This window comes from Amblyraja radiata, chromosome 8, assembly GCF_010909765.2.
Source record: "Amblyraja radiata isolate CabotCenter1 chromosome 8, sAmbRad1.1.pri, whole genome shotgun sequence".
Classification (NCBI taxonomy): domain Eukaryota; kingdom Metazoa; phylum Chordata; class Chondrichthyes; order Rajiformes; family Rajidae; genus Amblyraja; species Amblyraja radiata.
In genome coordinates, this window is record NC_045963.1 from 15,640,320 (window position 1) to 15,654,792 (window position 14,473).

At 38.3% G+C, this 14,473-nt stretch overlaps 1 protein-coding gene across 33 annotated transcripts in view; it reads left to right on the top strand.

Annotated features, from left to right (window-relative positions):
* Positions 1–14,473, top strand: part of nrxn1 (neurexin 1) — a 1,413,544-nt gene that overhangs the window by 524,865 nt on the left and 874,206 nt on the right. The window contains exons 1-2 of one of the 33 annotated variants that reach the window (XM_033025269.1): positions 3,173–3,177; positions 11,997–12,002. The exons of the other annotated variants lie outside the window; for them this stretch is intronic. The gene's annotated coding sequence lies outside the window, so the exon portion shown is untranslated. Of the gene's footprint in view, positions 1–3,172; positions 3,178–11,996; positions 12,003–14,473 lie in introns of those variants that run through there. 33 annotated transcript variants of the gene reach the window in all.

A 14,473-nucleotide genomic window follows, 5' to 3' on the forward strand; every position in this document is an offset into this window, starting at 1 on the left:
CAAGAATTAAAGTGGATCACGATGGCTAACTGTATAATGTCAATACCAGGCCCTAGATGATCATAGTTTTAATGAAGAAATCTGGGGAATATTTATTTGTGAAAAATATCTAGTTTTAAGTTGCGTTTGCTTCAGGTATACAAGGAATACCATTTAAAATTGAGGGATTCCTCTCTATAATTAGTTTATGACCTGTGAAAGATAGAACACGTGAAATGGCAGGGAACAATATTAAGGCAAATAATATGTTAAAGAACTGTAAATATCGCCTTTGTGATGGTTGGTTAAAGCCTCATTTTTGCTATGGTTACTGATTCTATATTTACCTAATAGCCCATGAGTCCTTATATCATACTCATTTAATTCCCAAACAGCCACTAAAATTAAATTAGTTAAACATTTAATTTTCTCCTCCTACATCCCAGGATGGTGTTTCAGGGAAAATAAACCTTTATTTCTCTAATCATTTTGGTTCAGTGGGCTTATCGGGTTATTGGCCTTTCAGCAATATTTCCCTATTGTGTTCAACCCAACTAAGACCCAATGGTATTATTAGTTCCAGAAACAGTCTCAAATATAAATGATTCCATTACTTTCACAAGAAACAACATGATAAAGATAAAATAAAATAAAGAAAATCCAGGACATGTTCATCAGACAATGTGTCAGGACCAATGTTTGATCAAAATTTATATTGTATTCTCTACAGCCACAGAATGCATATATTATACAACAATTGCCATTCATATCCAAATAACAATTTATCTGCAAGGAAAAAAAAGTGTTTTTTCCCATTACATCCTTGATAATAATTAAGTAATGAAATCATAAAATGAACAAACTGAATAGCTTCTTGAGCAACCTGTGACGCAATGCTGAATCTTGAATTTAACTTGGATCAACATCAACTTTGTAAATATGACTTAAATTATTTATGTTATCCATAGATTAAAACTGATGAGGCAGATATTGCTGCAGGAGATGAGCTACCTTAGCTTGTGACAAACCATCTAATGCTCCTAAAGTAATGCTCCAGGATTTATCGACTGTCAAAACTGTTAGAGACAGTGAATGTTTCTGAATAATCCTGACATTAATAAATCTTCCCAAACTATTCAAAATCAATTCAATAACTTTTGAAAAAAATAAAAGATGTTTAAAAATGCAACACACTTAAATTGTTAAAGCAAAATTACTTAATTCAAAAACAATAGAACAATCTTGTGCTTCTGCTTCTCTTTCACATCCATTCCTCTCCATTGAAAGACAGGAACTCCTGAATCTGATCTAATTTGGCGAAGGCTCTGCAGACAGATTCTCCGAATAACTGCTGAGAAATTGTGACAAATACATACACTGCCATTTAGAATGTAGCTTACATCCCTGTGCAAATAATTTTTTATCACTGGGTGATTTGCTATTTTTTCCATATGAGTTTCTATGTCTACTATTTGTTCTTCTGAAACCTATAAATCTCTCTGATAAAGTTCTTCCGGTCATTTTTCATTCTCCGGTATTCATTTCCAGTGATTTGTCATAATTTGAGAAGAACTTGTCAAGCTATTCTCAAAATGGATATCAGGCAATTCGCAAAATGGATATCACTCCAAGAAGGTGAACAAAGATTGTAACCTTGCATCAACATTGCTAAAAGCCACAACGAGAGATTACAGAGTTGGTGGAGGTGAGCCAAACTTCTGCATCCAGGATTGTCAAGCAAGAGTCCAAAACCAGATTACAATTGCACAAGAGGAAGGGCCTTTGTGGCTGTATAAGAAAGATGACTCCATTAGATGAAGCCATGCTGAGTCGGGAAAGTAAGAAGGACAAGTAATGGCATGAAGAAAGATTTGGAGGCAACAGGAGTCTCAATAAGCTCAAGCACTGTGCCCCAATGCACCATTGAAGTCGATCGTATAGCAGAAAACTGTGAAACATATAACTTCTAACTGCTGCAATAAAAAGAAATGATACCAGTGGGCCTTAAAGTATAAAGATTTGACATGTGAGGTCAGGTGAAAGGTGTTATTCGGTGAAAACCAATTGCTGGTTCAGGGCCAAAGCAGCCAAACATGTTGCAATTTCCGTCAGAGAGCCGATAAGAAAATGACACATGACCAGTTCATCAAACATCCTGAAAAGAATATGTTCTGCGGTTGTTTTAATGACTACGTTGTGGGTCCACTGCGTCCAAGTGACGCAATGATGAGTGCCACAATATATTGAAGTGTTGCAGAGGAGAATGGTGCTGGAGATGGTGAGGGCTCTTGCAGGTGGATCTGGGATATTCCAGCAAGACCGTGCACCGTGACACACAGGTGGCGACAATGGTTTTTCAGCAGCAGCGGATACAAGACTTGGACTGGCCTGGTAACTCAATTCCTATCACCTGGCCTGGTAACTTGCCTGACCTGAATCCTATTGCTGGATCTATAATGTACTAAAGGCATTATACTATGAGGACAATAAATTAAAATATAGTCCTGCGACATGTATGCTTTATTCAATTAATTTTTATAAGGATGTCGGGCAGTAGTTGAGAAATGGAGCTTGGTCAGAAATGTTGGGATGTGGGTTGCTGGGCTTACTAGCAGTTCTGGGGTAGGATTTTCAAAGCTGATGCTTACAAGCATTTCATTCAAATATTAACATTATAATTTCATCTGTCTCATTATAAATTGTCATCTACAGCTAGCTATCTATACTAGCCAAGAAATAATATCACACAGCAGTGTTTATTTCACCATTATGCAAATTAATATGCATTTAATTCAAGATGAAAAATCATAATAACCATTCTTCAGTTGTACATTAATCTTTTGGAAATTTATTGAGACAGTACCCACTGCAATTTGTTTGTAAGCTTCAGATGGGAATTCTATTTTATTTTTAAATTTCAAACCAAAGACAGCATCTGTGGAAATAAAAAAGGAATAGATGATTTTTCGGGTTGAAATCTTTCTTTAGACTGAGATTCAAGGGAGAGGGAAACTGAAGGTATAAAAAGGTACAAAGAACAAATGAATGAAAGGTATGAAAAGAACAAATCAAAGCCACCACAGATGATCAAGGAAAGGTGGAGTCCACAAAGGTCCATAGTTGGCTGTGGAAAAGGTGATAACAAGCTGCCTGAGTTGCTCCAGCATTTTGTCTCTTCAGTGTAAACCAGCATCTACAGTTCCTTTCTACATCTCCTGTAGCATTCCTTGGCTTCTCCATGGCAGATACACAGCATCTTCAGCTACTCAGACTTAATGGCAAAGGGAAAGTTGACTTTTCAGGCAGTTGCCGAAGAGTAAGACTTTGCCCTACCTGTGTTTGACTCTGGTCACTGAGGCCACATCAAACTGCTCACAGATGCTGATCAATCTGCAAACCGACCTCTTATCCTAGAAGAAGACACTGCCCATCTTGATTCGGGAAGACTTTGATCTCAGTGACCTTCTGCCTCACATCACCACCCTATAACGTCATCTGCATCCTTCCTAACATATTCAGCAAAGGAATCTGTGCACCACACAAACACGGCAGGAGATTGGTTAAAGATAGACACAAAGTGCTGGGGTAACTCAGCGGGTCAGGCAACATCTCTGCAGAAAAAGATGGGTGACATTTTGACCAGAAGAACGATTCCGACCAGAAACGTCTCCCATCCTTTTTTCTCCCAGATGCTGCCTGACCTGCTGAGTTATTCCTGCACCTTGTGTCTATCTTTGGTATAAACCAGCATCTGCAGTTCTTTGTTTCTACAAGAGATTTGACAATCCAGTCCAACTCCTGGTTTAATGGGGAAGCTATTTGTTTCCCACTAAATTGATTTGGACTGCACAATAGATGTCTATGTACAGTAGTTGGGTCTAATTCTTGACTTTCTGTCCAAGTCCACTTTGAAGAGCATGTCCACCATGTTCAATAACCCGTCAAAAGCCTTCTCCTGGTCCAAGATGACCAGTCAAATGTCCAAACCCTGTCCTGCACACGGCCAATGATATCTCTGTGCAGGCATGGCTGTCATAGACTTTCCTGTTTGCTGCTGTACAGGTTTGGCTAATTTCCATGTCATGTGTGCATCGGATTCCATAATTCCCTGTGTCGTGCTTACTTTCTATGCAAAGGACCATGGTGCTGTTAATTGCCTCTTTATGTTATCCAACCAAAAATTGGAGGGCTTTATTTTTTCCCATGGTTGAGTTATAAAATGGAACATAATGAACTAAAACTGTACATTAATTCATTTTACGTGTGTCTTTTCTTTCTCCCCTTGATGTCTACTTGGCCAAATGTGAATGCTGAATACTAATGGCATTATCTCTACACGTAATTGGAATGTGCTTCATTTTGGATTTTAATTTTGGGACATCCTGTTTTGTATATTGGTTAAGTACTTTATTAGGTTAAAAGAAGACATCACAATGTAATTATCAGTGAAAATGCCTTTAGACGCAGTATATTTATCCAAGTAATTTCGAAATGGAGTAAAAACATTTGAAAAATGTGAATGTCCATCCTTATGGAAGGCTGGAATTTACAGACTGAATTTTAAATTTGTTCCATTGGTATACAACCTTTGCTGCTTTCCTTCGGTCAAAAATGTTTCAATCACAAGCACTATTGTCAACATGTTGTTGAAATCTGCAATTATTTTCATAAATTTAACACAAACATGAGCTTTGAGAGCAGGAGAAAAATGTGAATAGTTGAAGTGTCTTCAAGAGTTTAGGTTATAGTTTTAGATTGGAAGATAACAAACTTGCAAACTCATTTTTGCAGTAATCAGGGTATGGGAAATACTCACTGCACATCCTCTTGACGGCTTAGCTAGTTAAATCGTTGAGGCGTGTAGACTGAAAAGCCTCACGTCCCATCCTTGTTCTGCACTGAATTTATTTCAGTTGAGATTACAGTAGCATGTAATACAGTTAATCTAAGCAGTTCACAATTTAAGAACAAGAAAATAATTGAGAGATTCTGTCCCTTATTAATCATGGGATGCCTTCTGCAACTCAAATGGTACAGAATTTGGACTGGTAGACACACAACAGCTGTGATATATCCCAATCAATGCAGTTAGGAGCTCTGATCGTTTAATGTAGAAATAAATGTCACATGAGCAAACTGCCAAGCATTGACGGCTTGAAGCAGCGCTGACGGCACATGGGCTGCACAGACCTTTGCGTGTTGCAAGTACTGCGGTTGCAAGGCACGGAGAATTATGCCTACCTAAGAGATCGATCTCTTAGATAGGCAAAATTCTCCCATGCCTTTACTATTTATATTTCATAATTGCCATTTCATAATTTTAGTCAGGGTAGGCAGTGCCTACCTTGCCCACCCTGATGGCACGTGCCTGGCCCATAGATATGCAGCCCAAAGGCAATCCAGAAATTTCAAGGATAAGAAAAAACTGAAAAAACTGTGTGGCCTTAAAGAAACCTTTGTAGTTTGTGATCAATTAAATGCATAAAATTTCAATTCAATTCAATTGCCCTTTATTGTCATTCAAACAAGCAAGGTTTGAACAAAATTTCGTTCCTGCAGTCATAACAGCAAAAAAGACCAAAACACACAATGAACACAATTCCACATAAACATCCATCACAGTGAATCTCCAGACACCTCCTCACTGTGATGGAAGGCAAAAGTCTTATCTCTTCCCTGTCCTTTGTTCTTCTCCCGCGGTCAGGCAGCCTAGCTGCAATGTCGAGGCGACCAGGGATCCCAATGTTAAAGCCCCCGGCGGGCGATGGTAAGCCCTGTGACCGTTTAAGCCATGCCGGGCGATGTAAGGCCCTGCTCCGGGCTGATTCAAAACTTCGATTCGGGCGGGAGAAGTTGCCGTTGCGGGAGCTCCGAAAATCAGTCTCCCACCAGGGACCTGCGAGCTCCCGACTCCACCGCCCACAGGGCTCGACGCCGAAGCTCCGAAGTCGGGTCGTAGCCACAACCACAGCGCCGCCACAGCTCCGAAGTCAGCCAGCTCCGCGATGGTGAGTCCGCAGGCTCTACGGCTGGAGCCCTCAGGTCGATCCCGGTTGGAGGCCGCCAGCTCCGCGATGTAAGGCCCAACGACAACGGAGACACGACAAGGGAAAAGTCGCATCCCCCGTTCAGGGAAGAGATTAAAAAGTTCCCCCCCCCCAGATAAGCTGTATCCTGTTGATTTCTTCCCAGGAAATTGGACTCCATTGATATTGGGCTGTTGCTCACACAGACAAAAACAAGTAAATGTCATGCATGTGAAAGGCAATTTTGTGGTTCATGAATTCGACCAATACACAGGTTCGTAAACTTGTGATCTGGTGACATGAGTTTGAATCCTATCATAGCATTTGGACAATTTAAATGATGGGAATTAAAAACATTAAAATATTGGAGTCATGTATTTTAGCAGTAGGAATAAAGGCGTAGACTATTTTCTAAATGGGGAGATAATCCAGAAATCGGAGATGCAAAGGGACTTTGCAGTGCTGGTACAGGATTCCCAAAAAGATCATTTGCAAGTCGAATCGGTAGTAAGGAAGGCAAATGCAATACTAGCATTTATATCAAGAAAGCTAGACTACAAATACAGAGATGTAATGCTGAGTCTCAAAAAGGCGCTGGTCAGGCTGCATTTGGAGTATTGTGTGCTGTTTTGGGCACTGTATCTGAGGAAGGATGTGCTGACTCGGAAGAGGGTCCTGTGGAGGTTTACAAGAATGATCCCAGGAATGAGTGGTTAACTTATGATGAGCATTTGATTTCAACGGGCCTGTACTCGCTTGCGTTTAGAAGGATAAGGGGTACCTCATTGAAACTTACCAAATAGATAAAGGTTTGGATAGACTGGATGTCAAGCACATTTGCACCCTACTAATCTGACTGGAGAGGATGTTTCCACTCATGGAAGAGTCTAGGACTAGACGTCATGGACTCAGAATTAAAGGATGTTCCTTTCGGAAGATGAGGAGGATTATCTTTAGTCAGAGGGTGTGAATCTGTGGAATTCTTTGCCACAGAAGGCTGGGAAGGCCACATGATTTGATATTTTTACGGCAGAGACAGATAGATTCTTGATTAGTACGGGGGTTATGGGGAGATGGTAGGAGAATGGGGTTAGGAGGGAGAGATAGATCAGCCATGATTGAATAGCACAGTAGACTTGATGGGCAAAATGGCCTAATTTTGCTCCAATCACACATGACCTTATGACCTTACGACCTTATGACATTATTGACTCACACCAGCAGTGGTAATAACTATTATTTTGCTATCAATAATGATTACTCTGAACTCAGAAAATGTGCAGGAAAAAAAAACAGATTTAGTAATGTCCTGCAGTTTAGGAAATTTCCACAAACATGCAACTTCAGACCCACCACTAAACCTGAGGATAAACTGCCCCGCTTTAATACTTACAAACAACTAAGTTCAGGGGACAACTGCAGATGGACAGTAAATTGTAACTTTGAGAATGGAGTCCATATTTATGAATAAGTAAATTCACATATGGCTGCAGTTTCAAAGGCCTTTTCTTTGCACCCCCATGCCCACACCTCAATGAATTCCAAGCCCGTCATGTTGTTGAGCTATTTTTCTGTCGCCTCCGGGTCTTTTACTCTGGTAAGGAATCCTTGCCTACCAGTGAGAACCCCTTCTTTATCCAGCATTATTTCTCCTCCTGGACTCCCCTGCCTTCGATCCGAAACATTGACTACCCCTCTGCCCCCGTAGATGTGTTTGTGCCACTGAGTTCCTCCAGTAGTCTGTTTTTTTTAACTCCAGATTACAACATCTTATATCACTGTCCCATGACATATGATTGCATTACCAGCATCCAATACCCTACCAGCAACATCCAAGATGTTACCGTTAACCAGAAACTCACCTGGACCAGCCATCTAAATGCAGGTAAAAGATTATTTAAACTGAGACAAATGACTTGCCCCTTGACACCTCCTGAGGAAAGAATACAGAATAATAGAGTTATGCAGCAGAGAAACAGGCTCTTCAACCCACCCATGCTGACCACGATGTCTATCTGGGCTAGTCCTATTTGTCTCTTTGGCCCATTTCCCTCTAAATCTTTTATTTCCATGAACTGTCCAGATGTCTTTTAAATGCTGCAATTAAGGGGCCTCCACAGCTTCCTTAGACAGCTCATTTCATATATTCACCACCCTCCGTGTAAAAATGTAGCCCCTCAAATTCATTTAAATCATTCCTATCTCACCTTAAATTCATGCCCTCTAGTTTGTGTTCCCCAATCCTGGGGAAAAGACTATGGCATTCCACCTAATTTGTGCTTTCATGATTTTATATACCTCGACAAAGCCATTCCTCAGCCTTCAATGCTCAGAGGAAAATAAATCCCAGCCTATAAGCCTAATTGTCCTAGGATATGATGAAAAAACCTTCACTTGCCTAAATTTGATAAATCTATGCAAAGTGTTTACACTCTGCACAACTCTCCTCCATTATGTCTTATCTCATCTCTTCGCCACATGTATTTGCTATTTTTGCTTGCTTATTTTTTAATCGAAACCACAAATTCCACATTCTAATCACTCTCCAAATAATGACTCTCCGATTATGTATTACTAATCCCTAATATTGCGGTATACAACATAGAAATGTATGACAAATTATAAATGGATCCAAGAGTACTAATTCTTTGCTGTGGATCATGATTTGAATTAAAAGATTGTTTTTTTCAATCATTTCGAGATCTTCTGTCAATTTTCCTTGAAACCTAGGCCATCTGTTTGTCTTTTAAGTCTCGTGTTTTAACCTGCAACTCTACTTTGCTCCACTGACACTAATAGAAGTATGAAAAGGTTAACGCTACAAGTGGCAGCAGAAATGAATGTATTATAACAACTGTAATTGCTACTATATATTCCTTTTTATGATGAAAATGGCAGTTTTGATTATATCCTTTAAAGGGTTCAAAAGGAACAACCTAGTGTTTTGTGATTTTTTTTTGAAGGGAAATTGTAGTTATTACTTAAAATAGAAATTTCTTGACATTATTACAATGTACCTCAATTCCAATGTCACAACATGTCTCCTACTCAGTGTGTGTGTGTGTGTCTTGAGCAGAGCAGTTGCAATACTATGCTGTGATGTTTCCATATAGAATGCTTTCTAAGGTGCATCTGCAGAAACTGGTAAGAGTCATTGGAGACATGCTGAATTTCCTTAGCCGTCTCAAGAGGTTGAGATGTTGGCGTGCTTTCTTGGTTGTAGCATCAATATGGTTGGACCAGGACAAATTGTTGGTGATATTTACACCAAAAAACATGATGTTTTTTTACCGTCTGCACTTCAGGCTGGGGTGTCAACACCACCCTTCTTCCTGTCGGCAATGACATTGACAATGACAATGACAATGCTGACATTGACAGAGAGGTTGTTGTCTTGACGCCATGGGGTTAGGCTGGGATTCAGAGGATGTTAGATGTCTCCACCATGAAGGGGAATTAGGGGCTAGGAAATAACTAAAGTAAGGGGCTGTTTGAGAAATGTCCCTATAACTTTAACATAAAGTTTTATTGATGCATTGGAGGGTGCCACAAGCAGGAGTGACCTGCTGCTGCTGCAAGCCATTCTGGGTTGAATGAAAATCTTTGAAGTTGAGTCACGAGATGTTATTGAACATCTGGATTGATAAACTAATCACAAGAGATTTAATGCGTTCATGTCCCTGCTTTAATTGCTCGTGCATTTTCCAATCCTCATTTCTTGTAAAATTATTTAAATATCATTTATTTATTTCCCTTTTTAAGACTTTGTACTTCACGTCATTTCCAGCATAACTTTATGCTCATTGAGGATTATTCATTCTGATTTGTTGACGAGACATTCAACTGCATAAAATGTTCAATAATGCTGCACTGAGAGAGAAGTGAGATCAGGAGGAATCTTTGCTCCCTCGTTCCTTAAATCACTCTGGCAATTGAATAGAAAGTTATCAAGAAAACGCCTCCCTGTTATATCCAGAGCAAAATATGAACCAATGTTATTTAATGTATCGGTGACATCACATTTTAATTATTTTGAATGGCCTGCAGTCAATGCAAAAAATAAAACATGCATCCTTGATATTTACTTCATTATTGAAGGTTGGGAGGAAGGTAACAATTGAATGCTCTATGTTAACCACAAAGAAAATCTTGGCAGCAACAGTGTGTTACATCTCTCACAAAGTCACTCAGGCACAGTATGTTTCTTGCCAAACCTCTTAAGTGGGAAATGAGTTCATCTAAAGACGGAAGAGGAGACAAGGTATAAGAGTTAATACTTGACATCTTTAGGAAGTTTACCAGTCAAATTGGGAACACATTTTACATTCTATGATGGCAATAATAATCCAGCAGCATTTGTTAAAGGAAATCAATCAGCTGCCAGCAGCTCCCAACCTCATTAAAGTTGACAATGTGGTTCCATTTTATCAAATGTAAAGAGAAGGAAGTAAAACATAGAGTTTATCCCCTTACAAGACACTAACTTTAATATTTTTGAAAAAACGATAAGATAATCTTGATTGTAACAATATTATGCAGTGGGACTAGTTCATGAGAAACACATTAATTTTATTGGTATTTACTTTTCATTACCTTTTATTGAGACAAAGTAAAATCAGGAGTTTTATTTCTACTCTAATCATGTCATTTATTTAGCAATGTCATTACTTCCCTACTGTTGTTATTCTCACTCATGCTGCTTTGCTTGTGCATAGTAGAGTGTACTTAAGCAAACAACACTCTGTACTGTATCTCCCATGGATTCTGACTTCAGGTTACTCAACGGTTTCCATGCTGGAATAAATTGCATGTTGAGCTACAGGAAGTAACACTTCAGGTAACAAGATAGACAAGGTCAGTTTTTATTCTGGCAAGGTTCAGTAGAAATTTCTACAACTGAACATGTTGGAGAACTCATTAAACAGAAAACTGTACATCATTGTGGAAAAATGTATTGTGACACAGCAAGGCATTCATGACATACTTTAAAACATAAATATTTTAATTAACAATTAACAGTGAATGTACCCCTGATGACAAAGGAGTGAACTAAGATAAAAAATATTGAAGTTTGATTATATGCATATTTCTAATAAACATCTTCATTGCTTCAAAGGATTGTAAACAAAATTGCTTGAGTAAATCTTAAAATACAAAACTAAAAACACGCACATTGTTTAATAAAATCAGTTTATTAAACTGATTAAATCAGTTTATTAAACACTATGTGCACATTTTTAGCATGGCATCATTGAAGATGGTGATATTTCTGGATATTTTAGGTATAATTCACCTTTTTTGATTTAGTGTGGTAAGAATGCTGCATTACACTTAGAATTTACACTTGGTGTCATTTACAATTACTCATTGTTTACAGTGTTTGCTATTTTTCAATATGTTGTTTTGTCTTGCAACTGGTTTGCAGATTTACCTGGTGCTCCTTCTGAAAGCATTTCTGCACTCCGCACTCATCCGATCCACTTTCACCTGTTTTCCATCAGTATAATTGTAAACTCATCCATGTTTACAAGTCAGGTTGCCAGGGTGCAAATGTGGTTGTCATTTTTGACAGTATTTGTCGTTTGAGAAATTGGATTCAACTCTGTAAATTAAAAACAAGAATGTTCCATAACATTTCTATAATGATTACCTCAATTTTAAAATGGAGTAAATAAATATATGGTTAATGATAGTATTTTGTTCTTTTTACATTTCATTCTTTAAACTTCCTGAACACAGAAATAGCTGGGGTGTCAACAAATGTCACTGCAGTGAAGTGAATTGGGAGTGCCACACAAAATCCTTTGCCTTACATCAGCTTATTGCTGAGGTGACGGTCAAAACAATCTGGATCTACATTTTTCCCACTCAGAGAAGGAATTTCCAAATTTAGGAGACTTGTTGGTGATTCATGTGGCTTTCTCCTCAATATGGTATTGTTCCTGTACACAGTACAATATGGCAAAATGATTTAAATATAAATAACCATAGGGACTGGTAGCAGATGATAGATATTGGCCTGGAATTTGCTAGTAAACTTTAATTGTTCTACATAGAGCCGCTGGCATGTGAATGGAGAAGTCCTGAACTTGCAGGATGAGCTTCAATGGCAATTCTCAGCTTCACTTCACCTTGAACGATGTACTGGAGAAATAGGAGTTGTGCTGAGATTCCCCGACTTGCATCTGGTAGTAGGTGCTTTCAGGCTTTTGTATTTTCCGCCCAGTGGTAGATGAGAGAAAAAAGAATGACTTGTTTATGCTGGCTGCTATCTCAAGGCAGCGTGAACTGTCGATAGAGTCTATGCGGGAAGACTGGTTTGTGTGATAGACTCAGAACTTTTATTTCAGGGAGCTGTTGCGAATAATCTGGCATTTAAAAAAGATTATTAACACAAATGTAGGGAGCCTCATCAATATATTTAATTGACAAGTACAGGTTAGTTACCCGGCCCCTATGAAAACCACAATGACCTGAGCAGACTTGATTCCATTTCATTATTTAGATTTTTTGTTTAATCTCTAATCTAACCCTGATCCATTTTAGTTTTGGGATGTTGAGATCCATCCTAAATTTTCAAGATTTTTTATGAAAATACATTCTTTACATGATTCTGTTATTCCATAAACCTGATAATGGTACAGCTTTGAATTAGCAGAAATAAAGTATTGTATTCAAGCGTGCAGCAACATAATTGTGGTAAATGAGCTACATCACAATTGCAAGCCTTTATTGCTATTTCCTGTTTTTAGTGTAGTGTGTTTGCTTTAATATGCTGGCAGGGCTTTTTGTATTTCATAACTACAATATCCAAAAGATCATTAGCCATATTCACAGTAAATGATTGGTTTTCTGTGTTTTATTTAGAATCAGATCCTAATATCAATAGCAATTGGAAGAAACCTTGGGGAATGGAAACTGTTTCATACAATGCATGATTGGTGAAGGCTAAAATAATACTATTATTTGACAATTCTACCTAGAATGCAGCTTTTGGGACATGTGATAAATGTGTAGCTACCAGTCACAATGATCTGCATGCTGCCAGAGGGATATTGAGGTGGGTTGTTGAATTCCTCCCTTGGGGATATAGTTTATGTCTGAAGATGATTCCAAAACAAAAGGCAAATGAAAGCTATCAAATCCCATCAGCCCACCTGCATTTCAATGTATTTAATATATGAAGTGCAATATGTTTACAATTTGTGGTGACCTTTGTTGCATCCATTAGGACTATTTCATTTTAACACTGTTAATGTGTTCTTGGAAATAATGAGGTTAGCGTACTTCATCTGCACAAAAGATGGGAAGAAGTCGACTTGTAGAATTAAAGAATAATCTGATATTACAGATTGTGTTTCAAGGGTGCACTTCCATGCATAACAGTAGTTACTGGGAGTTGCGGGTGTGAAAGAATATTATCTTGCTGATGAATGTTAGGAAGGTTCCTCCATCAAACTTGAAGAGAGGTGGTTGTGGTTACCAGTTCAGGAATTAGAGTAACTACAGCCGAATGTTTACAATCACTGAGCTAATCAGTTTCTGAGGCCAAAACTACAATGTAAATGTGCATTGTATTATTTGTAGGAAGTGACAATCAAATGTGCAACTATGCAATAATCATAAATGGTCCCCTGATACTTAACCCTTTATTCCAAATTGATCACTGAAACTTTAATAAGCGAGGGAAACATTTTTTATTACTTCTACAAATATTTAAGGAAATATAAATCTGAATTTTGCAGTCATGGTTATTCACTGTTACTAAGGAGTAAATTGGACAGCAACTTGCGGTTTCAGCATGTGCACAGTTAAATGTGGAAACCAAGAAGTTGCGGTCCGATTTGCTCTACTCTTCTACATCAATGTTATCTGATCCCTGAATGGGAGAGTCAGCATTCATATACATAAAGGATGTGAATTTGTTCCATTTCTTACCCTTTGGATAATACTAAACATTGATATCACACGAGAACATTTAACTGTGTGGTAAATTGTATTTATTATCAAACAATTAGTTCAGCATTAAATATTCATATTTTGCAGTTTTGGAGTTCCTTTCAAATCTGAATTAATATTTTAATACTATTTTTGTGTTTTCCGATCTCTTTTGCCCATATTTATTTTTCCTCCTTGTACTACTTTATATCCATAGTTTAAGATAGAATTAGATATTCTAACTCATCCCTGGTTTAGTCTTTGTGTGCATCAAGAAGATTTCACTATTTGGGTTGGTTGAAGAGTCGAGGTGCTGCTTCCCTGTCCAGGCAAGTCCCACTATTTGTGCACCATGCTGCCATATATTCCTAATGACATTAAGTCACTTTGTAGAGTTCCACAGAGATATCTGTTGTCATTTCTACGCATAGTAAATGGTGAATGTGTTCATTTACTGCTGACAACTCTGGGCTATTATTTTCTGGTGGGTTCCTGAAGGTTATCTGTATGAAGCACTGATAACCATATCC